At 38.8% G+C, this 19,295-nt stretch overlaps 1 pseudogene across 1 annotated transcript; it reads left to right on the top strand.

The window, feature by feature from the left end:
- The first annotated feature begins 14,993 nt into the window (after positions 1–14,993).
- Positions 14,994–16,602, top strand: LOC309872848 (olfactory receptor 10V1-like; annotated as a pseudogene). Its single transcript has one exon. The product of its transcript is annotated as an olfactory receptor 10V1-like (transcript).
- The last annotated feature ends 2,693 nt before the right edge of the window (positions 16,603–19,295 follow it).

Genomic DNA, 19,295 nt, shown 5'->3' with positions numbered 1-19,295 from the left:
TTTTTTTTAAGAGGCTGATTATTTTTCTTTTTTTCTGTATTCACTCACTTTGTTTCTTAAATTACAAATACGAGTGAAATCATATGGTATTAGCCTTTCTCTAACTTACTTATTTATACTTAGCATTATACTCTCTAGATCCATCCACACTGTTGCAATGGCGAGATTTCATTCTTTTTATAGCTGAGTAATATTCCATTTTATATATATATACCACTTCTTTTTTTTTTTTTTATCCATTCATCTTTATCCAATCATTGATTGAAGGACACTTGGACTGCTTCCATAATTTGGCTATTGTAAATAATGTTGCAATAAACATAAGGATGTTTCTATCTTTTTGAATTAGTGTTTTCACATTCTTTGAGTAAATATCCAGCGTTGGAATTCTATGGAGTCTATGTGGATATTTTTCTAAAAAGGAAAATTATGAAAAGAATGAAAATAAACTCATTCTTCATTTCTTGATTTCAGAAAGATTATAAATGTAGTTTTTGTTTTCTTTCTTATACATTCCAAAAATGCTTTCCTATTCTTTGTAGGGCTTGGTAAAACTAGTTCCTCTGTTACCTTTCTCAGGCTCTTTTCTTTCTGCCCAAATCCCAAAGGCCAAAAAAGTACAGAAGGAACATCCAGTGTTGAGGAATTCATTGCAAATAACAGGGCTTTTTAGTTCGATTTTCTAAAGATTGATCTCTCTTTATGTGTATGTCCAGTATGTTCAGTTTATAAAAATTGTAAAGGAGCCACTGAATCCCATCTGTAGATCCATTATTCACGTGGAAAACTCAGGGGTAGGTGCCCAACTACTAAATGAACCAAACGGCATTAGAGTATCTATGAGAAATTGGACTCCTGTGTCCCATGGTGTAAGAACTTGTGAATAATTACTGGAGGAAAAATTCTGGGGCTTCTTCTGAGTCAGCATTCTGCTGAGAATTCTCCTTGTTCTGATGAAAATTCCAACCATGTTTAGTTATTGTATCCAAAACAAGGAAGGAGTAGAAGTAGGGAGAGAGGGAGGAGAAGAAAGGGAAAGAGGAAGAGGGAGGGAAAGCAAATAAAGAGAAGAAATTCTTGTTGTCTCTGGAGGTCAGGAAAATCACACATTTTTTTTTCAATAGCTAATACAGTAGTTGCTAAAGAAGGAGAAGAAAAAAGAATGAGGAGGGCGGATGAGGAGATGAAGACGGAAATGAAGAAAAAGGAGAGGAAGTGTGAGAAGTAGCTGTTTCTGGAGTTAGGGGCCAAGGTGTGTGTGTGTGTGTGGTTTCATACCTAACACATAACTGCTAGACAAAAAGATTAAGTCACAGAGGATCCTGGCTAGATTTCTCAACTATTCTAATGAATGATATGCACTTGAAACCAAGTTGGTTCTTCTGCAATGCCGTTTTACAACAGTGACCCTCGTAGTGCAGGTCCCAGGACCAGGAGCTTCTGCATCACCTGTGAACATGTTACAAATGCAAATTCTCAGCACCCACCCCGCACCATGCCCCAGACATACTTAATCAGAAGGAGAAGAGGGGGTCCAACGATCTGAGTTTTAACAAGCCTTCCATGTGATCCTGATACATAATACAGCGTAAAATCCACTGCTCTAGTACGTAGCCCAGTTGGGAAGGGATTGACATCGATGGCAATCCCCAAATCTTTACCATCTGTTCCCCATCCTCATTCTCCTCCGGGGACTAGAGCTGGCAGGGTTACTATCAACACTAGCCTCAGTAATTTCTCTGTGTATTAGATTCAAAGTGTTGGAAAATCTTTGACCACCACCACTCCCTCCCCCTTATGTTGTGACTTCCATGTTAGTTCTATTTTCAAAGCCTTTAATGTGATATTCAGATGTGTTCCACATGTGTTCTACCCAGTGTCCAGTAGGGCACCTGGAAGGTTATCTCTTAGTTCTAAGTCCTCCAAGTCTCTGGTATGCTGTTTGTATTCCTATCCACCCATTTGTGACTCAGGGGTGAGCCCAGGAATTCATAAACGACTTTATCAGGTCACTTTCCTGAACTCCTCCCTCTGCAAAATCTTCCTGGTATTTTTCAGTTCCCTGGGTTCTCCTGCTTGGTCAGAAGGCTGAGCTTTATTTATGTACTCTGAAGGGAGTTTCCCTGGACTGCTCCCAGGTCTGAGTCCAACAGCAGGAAGATGGGAGAGAAAAAATAATCCACAGGTGTTCACCTTTCCTTCTAGAGACAACATGTTCTTTGACTGGAGAAAAAGTATCTTTCCCCCTGAGTTTTAGGTGCCTGTGGGTGGTCCCACTGCTGCCATTGTTACCAGCAAGAAATCCCTTTCTTACTCTTCCCGTCTGAACTGGAATGGTTCCTCTTGGAGCCCTGTCTATCCATGCCAGTGCCCACTTCTGGGTTTCGGGCTGCCCTGAGTCCAGGCGAGGGGACACAGGAGAGGGAACAAAAAGGGGCAAACCAACCACCAACTCAGCTGTCCTCCAAATCTGGACTTCTTTCCCAAACTACCTGTTACTATATGCTTTTCAGAGTCCTCAAATGGCTCTTTCTTGCTTTTTGCAAGTTTTTTAGCTGCATTCAGTGGGAGGGACAGGGTAGATGATGGTTAATTCATTTTACCCACAGCCAGAACCAATGAAGATATTCCTTTTTTTATAGGAGTAAATGCTATCTATAATGTCTTCTTGTGGGGTTTTGTTTTACATTCTGGTATTCCATAAAACAGAGCTTACTTTTTGTCCCTCTGAAGGTCCCTATATCTTCAAGTTTCCTGATCTTAAAGCTAAAATGGAAAGGGTAGAGGTTTCATAGAGTTTATGTTTCTTATTTTATGGCAAATATACTCGAACCACAGATTCACTTGGTGGATGCAACTTATAGAGTATCCAAGTTCAGTTGCTTTTTCTGATCTCCATTTGAAGTTGAAGAGCAGACATTGCAGTTTCTTTTCCATCATAAGCTATGGCAGGATTGGTGGGACTCTTACATTTGGAGATCATCTTAGTTGCCTCCCCCCCAAAAAATGCCTCTTATTTTGGCTTTAAGACATAAACTCCAAGATCACCCGTTGTGGTCTCATTTGTGTTCCACCTAAGTTCTGCATCAGTGCTAGTCCCTGGTTCCTGGTCTCCTGGAGAAGAACATAGTTAGCATTCTTTATGGCATTTGGCAATTCTATATTAACCTAAACTTTTCTGTCCTACTGAAAGTTTCAATGGCTCTGGGCTCCAGGAAGTCCAATTCTTAACCCTGATTTGTTTAATTTGCCTGAAACATATTTACTACCTGGTTTTTTGTTTTTCGTTCTTTTTTTTAAAGATCTTATTTATTTATTTGAAAGACAGAGATCACAAGTAGGCAGAGAGAGAGGAAGGGAAGCAGGCTCCCTGCTGAGCAGAGAGCCCGATGCAGGGCTTGATCCCAGGACCCTGGGATCATGACCTGAGTTGAAGGCAGAGGCCACTGAGCCACTCAGGCACCCCTACTATCTGGTTTTTAAGTTGTTCTAATCATTACTACAATGTGACATGTTCATCTTTGGACCTTCTACAGCATCTATACCTAGTCTCCTGAGATTTTCCTATTGCCTCTTAGGTTCTCATTAACTGATGCCATTTTTCTGTGAAGTTTCTTTTAAAATCTCTTGTCTGGGTGGCTTAGTTGGCTAAGTGTCTGCCTTTGACTTGAGTCATGATCCCAGGGTCCTGGGATTGAGCCCCACATCAGACTCCCTGTTCAGCAGGGAGCCTACTTCTCCTTCTCTCTCTCCCCCCACTCATGCTCTCTCTCTCTCTCAAATAAATTAAACCTTTAAAAAAAACAAAACAAACAAACAAACAAACAAAAAAAAAAAAAAACAAGATAAAACCTCTTATCTCACCAAGAGTAGTTTGCATTCTATTTCAAAGTTCTGCATCTTTGGGGGTAGTTCCTGTAAGTTCCTGTTTATTGTCTCCTCCTCTCGGGCCGATTGCACACTTAAATGCGAATACATCTTCTAGCACAAAGAGAACACTCAAAATAAATATTTTTTGAACAAAAACTCTACTGTGAGTCCCATGAATGAGCACCACTTTCCATTCTAAAGTAGTTCTTCTCATATCACTGAGTCATCATTTATGTGGCCAAGAAGATTGATTTAAGTTAACAAATATCTATCAAGTAACTACATGTGTAGAACTTTTTTTTTTTTTTAAGATTTTATTTATTTATTTGACAGAGAGAGAGATCACAAATAGGCAGAGAGACAGACAGAGAGAGAGATGAGGAGAAGCAGGCTCCCTGCTGAGCAGAGAGCCCTATGCGGGACACGATCCCAGGCCCCTGGGATCATGACCTGAGCCGAAGGTAGAGGCTTAACCCACTGAGCCACCCAGGCGCCCCTACATGTGTAGAACTTTTAAAAAATAAATTTGTCACTGTTTTTGCCCTTAATTATATATGTCTTCTAATAATTTCTTAAGTATACAATTACCTATAAAATAATATCACAGACAAGGTTTGTATAAAGAACTATGAAAGTTTAAAGAGCGTATTCCTAAATACACTATTAGGACAGACTTATGGAGAAAGCACCTCTTTAAGTAAGAATTTTAGGAGAGGTTGGTGTTTTTTGTGTTTTTTTAAAGATTTTATTTATGTATTTGTCAGAGAGAGAGAGAGAGAAAGCACAAGCAGGCAGAGTGACAGGCAGAGGCAGAGGGAGAAGCAGGCTTCCCGCTAAGCAAGGAGCTAGATGCGGTACTTGGCCCCAGGACTCTGGAATCATCAACTGAGCCAAACGCAGATGCTTATCCGACTGAGCCGCCCAGGTGTTCCCTGCATAGGTTGGTGTTTGATGGCAAGAGACTCTAGGATATGTCTAGTATAATGGCATGAGATGAACCAAAGTATGTAGGTGGGAAAGTATAGAACCTGTTTAGGAAATGGCCTGGTTAGGATATAGAATAAAATTGAGGTTCTGCTGAAAATCTAATGGACTTTAAGAAGGAATAAAGGAGGACTTGTGGGTTTTTTTTGTTTTGTTTTTTAAAATATTTTATTTATTTGACACGCACAGAGAGAGAGAGAGACAGTGAAAGAGGGAACACAAGCAGGGGGGAATGGGAGAGGGAAAAGCAGGTTTCCCGCTGAGCAGGGAGACAGATCCTGCTGGGATCATGACCTGAGCCAAAGGCCCTGAGCCAAAGGCAGATGCTTAATGACTGAGCCACCCAGGTGCCCCAGAGGATTTGTTTTTAAACAATAGTGTAACAGTGGGCCACAGAGCAGAAAAATAACATGAACATTTTTAATATATAATAAATCACACTATGGAGAGATTTCATATTTGGACAATTTAGAGATACTATTTTGTGAGGACCTACCATATAATAGATATTATGTGGTATGCATGAAGGGTACATTAGCTTTTTTTTTTCTGCCAAAAAGAGCTTAATCCAGATATAAATAATTTGAGTGGATGAGACATATGACAATGGTACAAATTTGCATGGAATACATAATAGACTGAAACATAAGATCCTCTAAAACACTGTAAACCATTCTATTGTGAACAAAGTAGCAAAATTCACTTTTGATGCCAGTGAACTTTTATATCATCCAAGAGATATACAATGATTTTTCAATCCCAACAAAATGCTAGAACAAATCCAAGTTATATTTATCAGATAAATTTGGAGCTGTTGTCAAATATATAACAGAAAAATGGAGTTTGCTATCATGTGTCTAAAAACACAGTATACAATGCTCTTCAGAAAATTGCTAATGATATAAATAAGGATATAGTTTCTATAGTGCAAGCCAAAGACATACTTTAGAAAATATCTACTTTCAAATTCACTTTTCCAAGTTATAATTTGGCATAATATTTTATGGAAATTAATATTTTAAGCCATATAATACAGGCATCAAAATTCATTGTACATAATGCCCTTAGAAGCAATGACAGAGACCAATAAATCATTTCAAAAAAAAAAAAAAGGCAACCACTATATATATGTATATATTTATTCCAAGTAAAATTTTCAGTCTCTGAATGTGATGGCAACTTCTCCCAGCCAGAAATTTAAAAGAAAAGACAAAAACAGCAGCAACATGCATTTCGAGTATGAATTCAGAATCTTACAATTAGCTCATCAATTTCAAATCCATTTATTGTTTTTCTCTATTGAAAACAGTAATACTATCTTTCAAAGAAATGTTTCTACTCCTAAGAGAATTTTCAGTATCCGAGTTGACATGTGTAACTTAAAGAATTATGAAGAAAGTGAGCTACTGTAGTCATACGTAAAACATTATCCTTGAAACTGAGTGAGCACAGTAAGGAATGTGCTGTTGATATGAACTCAGTGTATGTGGAATTAAAAATCTTAAACAGTTTTCTAAGCTCTAGTATGATATTCCTATTTTAAGAGTGCAATATACTTACAGTAATAATTTACTAGGCACATTTTCAAATACTATCTAGGCCTCGGGATTTTTTTAACTCTCATTTCTAAATTTGCCAATATCAGTTGCTAGTGGAAGACAGAGCTCTCCAAATTTAATATTTGTTAAAAACTTAAGGTCTACAGAAAGATAATTATATGATCTCACTGATACGTGGAATTTAAGAAACAAGGCAGAAGATCATAGGGCAAGAGAGGAAAAAATGAGACAAGATGAAACCAGAGAGGAAGACAAACCATAAGAGGCTCGTAAACTCTGGAAACAAAATGAGGTCTGCTAGAGGGGAGGGGGTTAGGGGATGAGGTGGATGATGGACATTGGGGAGGGTATGTTTTGCGGTGAGTGCTATGAATTGTGTAAGACTGATGAATCACAAACTTGTACCCCTGAAACAAATAATGCCTTAAATGTTAATAATTTTAAAAAATTTAAAAAAAAAAACTTAAGGTCTACAATGGCATAAGAAGGATGACTGTCCAATCTAGTGATGGCTTCTATAAAACAGAGATATGAGAACTGGTAAGCACTGAACTGCTCAGAAAAAGTTTGTTTCCATGGAAGCAAGAGGTATAAATATTTTATACGAAATTATTAAGACAGATTTCATTTACATGTAGAATATAAAAAACAAAACAAATGAACAAACAACCAAACAACAACAAAAGAGAAACAGACTCATAAATAAAGAGAACAAACTGGTGGTCGCCACAGGAGAGTGGAGATAGGGGGATGAACCAAACAGGTCAGGGGGACAAAGAGGTAGAAACTTCCAGTTATAAAATAAATAAGTCACAGGAACAAAAAGTACAACATAGGAAATACAGTCAATAATATTGCAATAGCTTTGGGGGTGCCTGGGCGGCTCAGTCAGTTAAGCCTCTGCCTTCAGGTCAGCTCATGATCCCAGCATCCTGGGAAGGAAACCCTGCTCAGCAGGGAGCCTGCTTCTCCCTCTGCCTCTCCCCCTGCTCATGCTTACGCTCTCTTGGTCTCTCTCTCTATCTCATCCTGTCTCTCTCTCTCTCTCAAATAAATAAACAAAATCAAAGAGAAAAAATATTGCAATAACTTTGTATGGTGACGGATGATGGCTACACTTAAACGTGATGAGCATTTGTTAAGATATGTAACTATCATACCATTATGTTGTACACCTGAAACCAATATATGTCATCTACATTTCAATGAAAAATTTCTAAACAACACTTTAAAAATTACTATATCCAGTACATATTTATTGTACTTAAAATTTTAATTTTTCTATTAAGTTCAATAATTTGATCTGTATACTTTATATAGAATTCATGTTTGTTCTAATTATGACTGAGAAACAGTGTGCTCAGCTTAATTTTTTAACTTGAAAAAGTACTTTTTTCTACTTCAAAGAAGCTTTATAAGCCAAGTGAGCACGAAAATGTTCCTCTTTCAAAGTTTATATGATTAAGAGAAATACAGAATCAAAAAGACAAAGGGTGGAAAGAGAAAAGGTTACTAGAAAGTTTTAATAAAATTAAACCAAAAAGCTTAGTTAATAACAAGCAGTAACAATCATTATAGTCACAATAATACAAACTAAAGCTAGCTTAATATAATAAACAAAATAGGACTTTATGTTATAAAATCTGAATTTCAGCCCTGGCTCAAGCACTATCCATTACTTAGCCTGGTGAGCTTCTACTGACTCATCTGTAAAATGGGAATGATCATTTCAAGCTAACAAGATAGTGTACGGAATAAAAGAGTGATGCAAAAGTACTTAGAAAGCATTGCATACTATGATATGTGCATATTTTACACATACTTTATATTATTTTTTAATGACCATGTTTTTAAATCCACAAAAATTTGTTCACCTTTTTTTCTCCAGCTTTCCCCTCTTTTTTTCAAAAATTTCAATTCAAATTAGTTAATATATAGTGTATTATTAGTTTCAGGGGTACCCCCTTCTTTAATAAAGAAAATTTTTGTTAAATTTTTATTTATTTTTTTAAATTTATTTTCAATCTTCCAGAATTCATTGATTATGCACCACACCTAGTGCTCCATGCAATATGTGCCCTCCTTAATACCCACCACCAGGCTCACCCAACCTCCCACCCCTCTCCTCCAAAACCCTCAGATTGTTTTTCAGAGTCCAAAGTCTCTTATGGTTCATCTACCCCTACAACTCCCTTCTCCTCTCCATCTCCCCATGTCCTTATGCTCCACAAGTAATTGAAACCATATAATTGACTCTCTCTGCTTGACTTATTTCACTCAGCATAATCTCTTCCAGTCCCGTCCATGTTGATTCAAAAGTTGGATATTCATCCTTTCTGATGGAGGCATAATACTCCATAGTATATATGGACCACATCTTCCTTAACCATTCATCTGGTGAAGGGCATCTTGGTTCTTTCCACAGTTTGGTGACCGTGGCCATTGCTGCCGTGAACATCAGGGTACAGATGGCCCTCCTTTTCACGACATCTGTATCTTTGGGGTAAATACCCAGTAGTGCAATTGCAGGGTCGTAGGGTAGCTCTATTTTTAATTTCTTAAAGAATCTCCACACTGTTTTCCGAAGTGGCTGCACCAACTTGCATTCCCACCAACAGTGTAAGAGGGTTCCCCTTTCTCCACATCCCCTCCAACACATGTTGTTTACTGTCTTGTTAATTTTGGCCATTCTAACTAGTGTAAGGTGGTATCTCAAACTCAACACACATAAAGAAAATTTTGAAGTCTCTTGAAGATAATGGTGACATTCCCCTATGGTGGTAGTGATACCAAACCAATTTTTGAAAGAAGAGATAATAATGATTTAAGAAGTTTAAAGACAGGGGCACCTGGGTGGCTCAGTCGTTGAGTGTCTGCTTTTGGCTCAGGTCATGATCCAAGGTCCTGGGATGGAGCCCTGCATCAGGCTCCCTGCTCTGCAGGAAACCTGCTTCTCCCTCTCCCACTCCCCCTGCTTGTGTTCCTTCCCTTGCTGTGTATCTCTCTGTTAAATAAATAAATAAAATCTTTAAAAAAAAAAAAAAAGTTTAGGGACGCCTGGGTGGCTCAGTTGGTTGGACGACTGCCTTCCGCTCAGGTCATGATCCCGGAGTCCCGGGATCGAGTCCCGCATCGGGCTCCCAGCTCCGCGGGGAGTCTTCTTCTCCCTCTGACCTTCTCCTCGCTCATTCTCTCTCTCACTGCCTCTCTCTCAATAAATAAATTAAAAAATCTTTAAAAAAAAAAAGTTTAAATTCTTTTTTTTTTTTTAATTTTTATTTATTTGACAGAGAGATCACAAGTAGGCAGAGAGGCAGGCGGGGGGGGGGGGGGGGGGGGGAGGCTCACCGCTGAGCGGAGAGCCTGATGTGGGGCTTGATCCCAGGAGCCAGGGATCATGACCTGAGCCAAAGGCAGAGGCTTAACCCACTGAGCCACCCAGGCGCCACCCCCAAAAAAAGAAGTTTAAAGACATAACCTAGATATGTCAACACAACTTCAGAATATAGGAACGGCAATGAAGTATGCTGTTAATCCAAAATCTTACCTACATCCTACAAAATGTCAAGGGGCTTGCCTCAAAATACTCAAGTATTCCAGAGATAAAAAGTGCAGCATAGGGAATATAGTCAATAATACTGTAATAATGTTGCATGGTGACAGATGGTGACTACACTTAGAGTGGTTACAGAATTGTCCCATTAGTATGTTATACATCTGAAATTAATGTAACACTGTTAATTATACTTCAATACAAAATAATCAGATGTCTGTCTGATTCAATTTCTCAACTCTTCATTAGATATATTACTTAGTATGTTTTTTTCTTTATGAAAAGGACACCTTTTCATAAGGTATAAGTAAGGACATCTTACTCCGGGAGAAAGACTATTCTGGTAGTTGGTTTTTGGCTTAATGACACTATCAAGGAAAATAACACCCAAGAACTATTTTTAAAACAATTGAGAAAGGGGGTGACTTCATCAAGGCAAACTAAACTACCCATGAAACATAAGTCAAGCCTTTAAAGGCTACTAAACAGTGAATGATAAACGTTGTTTGTTTTCCTTGCTTTGAATTTCTAAGGGCTATAAACTCCTGTTAGATCGGATTGCGAAACCCTTCTAAGACACCAGACTCTCAGGGATAAATGCCTCCCTTGAACTAAAACACAGCAAGATGCAAGATTGCTGAAGAGACTCCGTGCTTGACAGAAACCCTGAATGGTGAGTGTGGCTTCGAGGAAGGAGGAGCAATGACAAGGTCTGTGCCACAACCTGGCAATTGTTTGTGGACAGGGATCTGGGGACACCCAGGGGAGGTTGGTCCCAAAGATCCCTGCAGAAATTGTAAAAGCTTGAGGATGGAGGGAAATCTTTAGAAATAACACTTGGATTAGAAGATAGTTCCTCCTTCCAGAGCCAATTCCAGCATCTCTCTTTGTTGCCTTGTAGGGGATCAGACTCCCTTACCTGTATGCTTAAGAGCCAACTCTGAAGATTATAGCAAAGGCAATATACCATCAGAGTTTTTGATAATAAGATGATTCTAATTAACCATTAGAATAAAAAATACTCTGTCTCTGTCTTTGGTTTTTGTAACATCTGTAAAAGTCTGGAAGACTGGCTCTACCAGGAAAATTTTGATATATGTTTTGACTTTCTTTCCAGGTAATTAGTGACTTACAGACCTGCCATTTATCATGGGTCCTTGCTCTCACAATTTAGTCCACGTGAAGACAGACAAAGGGGATCAAAAGAGTTTCACTGTGTATTGAACAATGAACATTCCCGTTTGGGTTAAGAGCAGAAAAACATCTGACAACTTCAAAATGAACAGAACTGGGAAGCTATGCATCCAGTCCAAGAATGGCAATGACTATTTCATGGGCAAATAGGCTAACTCCTGAACATACCATTATTTAACATAAATCTGTATGGTCCTAAGGAATGAGGTGGAAATTCTTTGGCTCCAGCTCCAAGATTCAAAATATTCTGGATAAGTTTCCTACTTTTTTTCTTTTTTTTTTTTTTTTTTTACCTCTTATGAGGATTGTAATAAGGCCCTACATTGAACTACTCCTTACAAGAACATCAAAATATCCCAGACAATGCTATATGCTCTCCCTTTCCCTCGTATACACCAGTAAGAAACCCTTCATTCATTCATGCATGCCTTCAGTCTTATATTTATTGTCTCTTGTATTCCAATACAATGATAGGTGCTGGGTGTACAATGGTACGCATGAGATATAAGAGCCATGAGTCCATCCTACTTGGAGAATGTGAAATAAGAGAAATATAATATTAATAGCCTAAGTCATTGGTTATAGTAATTAAAATTCAGAAAGGTCAAGATACCCTGGAAAATTTGGACGGACTTGGAAATACCTTTTTATAGTCACTGGATTTCCTCACGGGACTAGATTGTCCTGGTTCAAATTGGAGTAATGACAATGCCACACCAATGTACTTATACTTTGTCCTGTGGAGGTAAATCAGATGCAGGAAGACATGTAATTGTAAAGAGAGAACTAAAGCAGGAAAACATGATCATCAAAGGTTTTTATATCAGAATAAGAACTCATGTTATCTATGGCAAGACTCACACAGGGCCATTAGTACAACTTTTCAAAGATCAGTTATGGCAATAGCTAGCCTGGAATGACACCACCACCAGATGCTGTATAAATCACTTTATAGTCATTCTTTCATTGAATCCTTACAACAACTTTGTGGGATAGATGTTGATATTATCTGCATTTTGAAGATGAGGAAGTGAAGTGCATAGAGAGAAACTTTCCAAGGTCACACAGATGGTAAATAGCAGAGACAGGGGATGGTCCCAGGTCTTCTCAACTCTAGTCCTCAGATTCTTAACTCTGCTAGGCTTTCCTGCCAGTTCTGTGGACCAATCAGTATGACTGTGTTTTTAGGAACCAGGGACTGATGCTTTTGGTGCCAGTAAACACTGCTTTGATTCTAAGATGATCTGACCTCCTTTGAAGCTAAGCCAAGTCTGATCAATTCACTTGAATTAGTAGTATTTTTCTAATTTCACTTGAATTAGTAGTATTTTTAGAGTAGCCCCAACTGTATAAGCCTTGTAGATTCATGGAATTAGCTAGAAATTCTGAATAGAAATCTCTTTATCTTTTCCTATAGCATCATTAAGAACATTCTTCTATAAACATTAAGAGCCTTACCCTGAGAAAAGCCATTTGCTGGCTTGTTCTGAGTTCCCTGGGAGTGTCAGCGACAAGATCATAGCTGGCTCATAGTCCTGCGACAAGAATCAAGCTAAGATTTAAGTAATCATTGATAAGTACAAGGAGATCTAAATGCTAATCTCTCTTCCACCTCTAAACCCCTGAATGATAATGGGTCAGTTAATCACCTTTTCTGTGCCTTAGTCTCAAGATGGAGGTCTTAATAGCTACCTTCCTACCTGCTGGATATTTTAAGGCAATCAAATGAGATAGTGGAACAGAAATACATTGAAAAAGCATAGAATGGTCTATAAGAAATTGTCCCTAAGTTGCTATAAGACATCTAGTCATTCAAGGTTTATATCCAGGTTATGTCACTTTTTCCTCCCCTATGCACAGTGCTCTAAAATGTTCCCCTTTTAAGGGTGCGTAGGAGGCTCAGTTAGTTAAGAGTCTGACTTTTGATCTCAGCTCAGGTCTTGATCTCAGCGTTGTGAATTCAAGCCCGGTGTTGGTCATCATACTGGCGGTAGAGCATACTAAAAAAAAAAAAAGAAAGAAAGAAAGAAAAAAAAAAGGCTTTAAATTTAAAAAAATTAAATGTTTCCTCTTTCCAGGTCCTGAAAGAGAAGTTGAGTTGATTCTGGCAAATAAAATCAGGTAAGGCGCTGTTGACAGGTAAAATGGCATTATAACTGACTCTCTTCATTTACACTCACACCCCCATGCATCTTAGCTCACATTTTCATTTTAGCTGGGTACATTTTTCATTTTATCAGGAAAAAAAATAATCTTATGAATGAGAGTCTTTACAATGCCTTTCAACTCCTATCCCTATGGTAAATGTCTAATCTTTCTTCCTGGGGGGAGGGGGCTGACCCAGATCCAAGCAGTAATTAACAAAACCATGGGAGTTTGGATGACTTCCTATGGGATGACTATTGGGTAGAGGGTGTGTTTATGGGTGTGGCAGTAACTACAAAGAAGGTGAAACAAGGCCTCCCTGTTTTAAATCCTTTACCCTCCTTCTGAAAGTCTATTCTAGCCCAATCTACTGCCAGTAGTCTAGAGAAACTCTACATTTGGTGCTTGGCCCCCTTCGGTGGGGAGGCCCAGAGCAGGGCAAGGTCCAGACCAAAAATGTTCATCAGTCTAACCCTCAAACAGAGATTCAGGATTATCTAGAGATAATGGAGAGAGAGAGGATTATCTTCCATACATAGGAAAACAGTTTGAGATTTGAGCACTGAATTTATTTGAAGTCAAACTAGTAAGAACTAATAAGATGCACAAATTTTCAGTGATATTTTCTAATAAAGGAACTATGCTGCACCCAGCTTGTTAGAGGAGTGTTTCTTTCCATGACCCTTAAGTCATACTTTATAAGACTATGTGCTCTGCCTAAATGAAAATCTACCCAGGTTGTGAAAAACGTATTTATTTATTTATTCATTCTACAAATGTTTATTGGTCACCATAGTAGGCATTAGAGGGGGAGGAGTAAGATACAGTGCTTATCCTGCAGAAGTTCATATATCTATGATAAATAAGACATACATAAAACAAATTATCACAAAAAATAGAATAAAAGAAAAAAATTAAAAGTTTGTTTTAGAAAGGTGTACAGGATATCATACTTGATACTTTCTCTACCATATGCAAGACTGTGGACATTGTCCAATTGTCATAGTGGGAAGAATTTTCTAAATGTTTATATGGATGCTGTTTCTAAAACGGCTGTAATTTCTCTTGACTCTTGGTTAAAAACACAGGGAAAGTCTGTAAAAGGTATGGGGTGCTTATAGTTAAGGGCCAATGTACTAGAAGGCTCAGTTTTTTCTGCAATCACAAAGCAGTAATGGGGCCATCATGCTCAGTGCCGCTGCACTGGCCCGTTGACCTCTTTTTTTCTGTCTAGGAACCTAAGCCTCAGAGAACAATGGAGCATCATTTATATGGGACAATATGATCCCAATGTATATTATAGGACTTGGACTCAGGATCATTACGAGTCCATATTTGATAGCCAGTATATTACTGCTAGGTAACACATGTGTTTAGAAGCTCAGGGGTTATTAGTTCAGCTGGTTCTTGCAAAACAAAAGTGAAGTCAAAGTCCTGAGCTCCATTGCCACATGGGGCAAATTAACTTGGCTCTTACTCAAAGTGACAGGCTTTCCAGTTAACCTGAGCCAACTCTCTTGAAAATGTGAGCTGGCAAACACAAGCAAGATTAGAGAGTGACATGCCCGGTATAAACTCGGCTTCGAGATTATTAAAGCTAGAGGTGCTAATACAGTATCATCACTTCATCCTAAAGCTCAAAGCACTTTCTTTCCAAACATAATTTTTCTTTTGTCCTAGAAAACCTGATGTGCCACTTTTATGGGGGATGAAAACCAAACCACAGACATCCAGTTCCACTTTCACCCATTTTCGCCCATCCTGGAGATACAAATACTTATTTTTGTGGCCTTCCTGCTGATGTATATCGGCAGTCTCCTTGGTAATGCCACAATCTTCCTCACTGTCTGGGCAGAGAGCGTTCACTCCACACTCCCATGTTTTTCTTTCTGGCCAACTTGGCAGTTCTGGAGATCTTTTACTCTTCCACTGTGGCTCCTCTCGCTTTGGTCAACCTCCTGACCATGGGGAGAATACCCATCTCTTTCACTGGCTGTGGCACACAGATGTTCTTCTTTGTCTTTCTGGGCAGTGCTGATTGTATCCTCTTGGGGATCATGGCTTACGATCGGTTTGTAGCCATTCGGGATCCCCTGCGTTACACCCTCATCATGAGATGGCAGCTGTGTGCCCAGCTGGCAGCGGGAGCCCTGGTCCTTGGCTTCATTCTAGCCTTACAACTCACAGCTCTGATTTTCCACCTGCCATTTTGTGGCCACAACAGGATCACACACTTCTACTGTGACGTACTCCCGATCTTGCAGTTGGCCTGTGGAGATACTCGAATGCAAGAAGCCATGATCTTCATTGTCAGTGTTATCATCCTTACCATTCCCTTTTCCCTGATCTCCATCTCCTACATCTTCATTGTGGCTGCCATTTTGAAGATCCGCTCTGCAGAGGGGCGGCACAAGGCCTTCTCCACCTGCTCTTCTCATTTGACTGTGGTTCTCCTCCAATATGGCTGCTGTAGCCTCATCTATTTACGCCCCAGCTCTAGCTACAATCCAGAAATGGGTCGTGTGGTGTCTGTTGTCTACACCTTCGTCACCCCTGTCTTGAACCCTTTGATCTACAGCATGAGGAACAAGGAGCTGAAAGACGCACTAAATAAGGTAACGAAAAGACATTTGCTGTGCTAGGAAATGTGGACTCACATGAATGATAAACTCGGAAAATGATAAACTCAGGGGAACTAATTTACTACTTCCTCAGGCCCCAGTTCCTATTTCTAGCTCCTGAAAGTTAGATATTAACATTTAAAATAAGAGAGAGTAAATTCTTGATGGACAGGTATTTTGTTTTGTTCTCTAAATCCATACCCAGTGCCTAAAAGAGCTAAAGCTGTCAATACCTGTTTATTGAATTGATGAATTCCTTCGAGTGATGTCAAAGGACATTCTATTTCTTTGTTATCTCCCCTACAAAGTTATATACTGAGATTTGCTGCTGGCATTCCATAAATACTCACAGAGTAACTACAAGAGGTTCCCTTTAAGAGCATTAATAATTCTTCAAGTTTCTACTCATAAAGCTTTACTTTTCTCCTTTTCCATTGACTGAGTCTTGGGAAATGTTTATTGGGAGATCTATTATTGTTGCAAAGTTATAAAAATAGTATCTGGAATGTGATAAATATCTGGAATGTATCATCATTTTGAAAGTGTAATTGGTGATGCTTTAAAATCATAAACAATATCTTCACCCCACTCAGAATGGGAAATTTCAAGAAGGGGTCAGGAACTAATGGTTATTTGGCAGAACCAGTATGAGAACTTCTTTCCCCTGTTCTTGCCAATCTGTCTTGCTATGGTTCTTCTTTTAAAATAACATTTTTCCTAGGTGCCTGGGTGGCTCAGTTGGCTAAGCAACGGCCTTCAGCTCAGGTCATGATCTTGAAGTCCCAGGTTTGAGTCCCACATCAGGCTCCCTGCTCAGCTTGGGGAGTCTGCTTCTCCCTCTGATCCTCCTCCCTCTTTCTCTCTGAAAATAAAATCTTCTTTAAAAAAAAATAAATAAAATTTTTCCATTTTTAAGTATATTACATATCAATTTTAGAAAAATTGGGAAACATATAAAAGTAGGCAGGAGTTAAAAATCATTTCTAACCCCACCAATTAAAATAAACCTCAGATAATGTTTGGGTACTTTATACATTATGCATATTATATTTGGAGCTTTAGTACCCTGCTTCATTCTCTTAACTTATAAACACCTGCGTTGCTCAAGTAGCCTTTTAAAACATGGTTGTCGTAACATTTCCATTTATTCTTATTGCCATTTAAACGGCTACCTATCTTTCACTATTACAAGTGATCTTTACATATGATTTTGTGTTAACTCTAATTACTTCCCCAGTGTTAAAATACTTTAAACCCCTATTTATACACACACATTGCCAGATTGCATTCCTGAGACTACAAATTTATACTCCCACCAACTATTTACAAAGGTATTTGTTTTATAAATTCACAGTCAACACTGGGTCGGCTTCCTTCCATTCCTCCCTCCTTCACACTCCCCCTTCTTCCTTTTTTTTCTGTCCTTAGCTTTTTCTTATCTGCCAATTTGATGGCTTCACAATGGCAACTGTTAATCTTGTCTACATTGACTAAATTGATCTTTTTATAGATTCCATAGCTACTTAAAAATTTTTGTGGCCTTTACTAAGATGCTCAAAGAATTTTAAAATCTATTTTTAAGTTTTTGTACTTTATTCAACACTTTCCGTATGTGCTGAAAATATTTTGAAAGTTTATCTTATACATATACTACATCTTATATGTACTATTTACATATATTATGTGTATATGTTATAAAATTCAGCGTTCAAATTTTTGTTTTGTGATTTTCATTTTTATAGTAAATAAATTCTGAAAATTTATCCTGAAATCATACAAATATTCATTCATATTTTGTTCTTGCTGCTTTATGTTTAAAATTTACATGGAATGTATTTATCATTTTGGAATCTACTGTGTTGTATGCTGTGCTATAAGGCTTTAACTTTTACTTCAAAATAAATTACCAATTGCTTCAGTATAATTTTCAAATCGTATTTCCTTTATCCATTGAATTGAGGCATCATCTTTATCACATAGTAAATCCACATTTCTGTCAAGTTCTACTTCTCGGGTGCTTACTCTGCTCCATAAATCAGTCTGTATATTTCTGCACCAACACCACCTTATTTGTACCAGTGGTATTTTATGATCATCATCATATTAGAATCTATTTATCTTTCCAGAAATTTGTCATAATTAAAAGGTTTGGAGTCTGCCTTCAAACAGGTTGTGGTGGTTTCAAAAACTCCTTTGATATCCCTCCCTTTACAAGGTTAAGCCTGATACCCCTCCCTTTGAGTGTGGGCTATACTTAGTTAACTTATTTCTAGCAAATAGTACGTGGCAGAACTGATATATGACTTCTCAGACTGGGTCATTAAAAATACTGTGGCTGCAGCCTCTCCCTTATTACTCTGGGAGAAGCTGCCACATTCTGAGAACAGCCAAGAAGCTCCATGGAGAGGTCCATGTGGAGAGAAACTGAGGCGTCTTGCCAATAGCCATGTGAGTAAACCATCTTGGGCACACACCTGCCTTCAGATGACAGAGCCCTAGCTGACGTTTTTGACTGCCCTTCCTGAAACACTAGGAGCCAGAACCACCCTGCTGAGCTGCTCCTCCTAGAATCCTGACCCTCCAAAGCTTTGTAAGATGAGAAGTGATTTTAGTTTTCCGCTGCTATGTTTTAAAGTAATTTTTTGTGCAGCAATAGAGAACATAGCCCCCATTATTGGAATGAACTGACGAGCTGCATTTTAGGGGGGATCTGCATGCACATGGCCTACGTTCCACCACGGAAATCAGGGCATGTCCTTACCAAAGATTTTATAAGCTCCAAAACCGCAAAAATTTCCCAGATGTCCTTTGATTCTGTGCCAACCTCACACGCCATCCTATAAACCCAGGTAGTGGTGGTGGTGATGGCGACTTTTTAAAGAGAGAAAAATACCTACCTTGTAAGATTTGACTTTTGTTTCAAGAGATTTCTTGGCCTCTCTTAACCAAAAAGCCTTGTCTCCTAACCCTTAGCCCCCATTTTCCAAAACGACCACAATGACATATCCCTTCCCACATGCTCTCCTCCCACTGTGACACTGACACTCTTTCCATCCAGAGGTGAAGTCCATCTTTCTTGCCCTTGAATCTAGCAGCAGTGATGCTATGCCACTTTCGAGACTAGGTCATGACAGGGGATATGCTTCCAACTGGCCCTTACAGAACACTTGTTCTTGGAACCCAGAGACCAGGTGGTGAAGAAAGTAAGAAACCACGTAGAAAGTCCACATGTTAAGCACTGAAAACCCCTCTCAGGTCTCAGCTGCCAGGTAGTAAATGAAACTTCAGACGGTTCCACCAACCAACCAGAGTCATTCCCAGATGCAAGCAGTACCGTGTGATGCCACCTGGAGCAGAGATGAGCTGCTC

Source organism: Mustela nivalis, assembly GCF_964662115.1.
Source record: "Mustela nivalis genome assembly, chromosome: 9".
In the NCBI taxonomy this organism is placed as follows: Eukaryota; Metazoa; Chordata; class Mammalia; order Carnivora; family Mustelidae; genus Mustela; species Mustela nivalis.
This window is presented reverse-complemented; position numbering and strand designations above follow the sequence as displayed.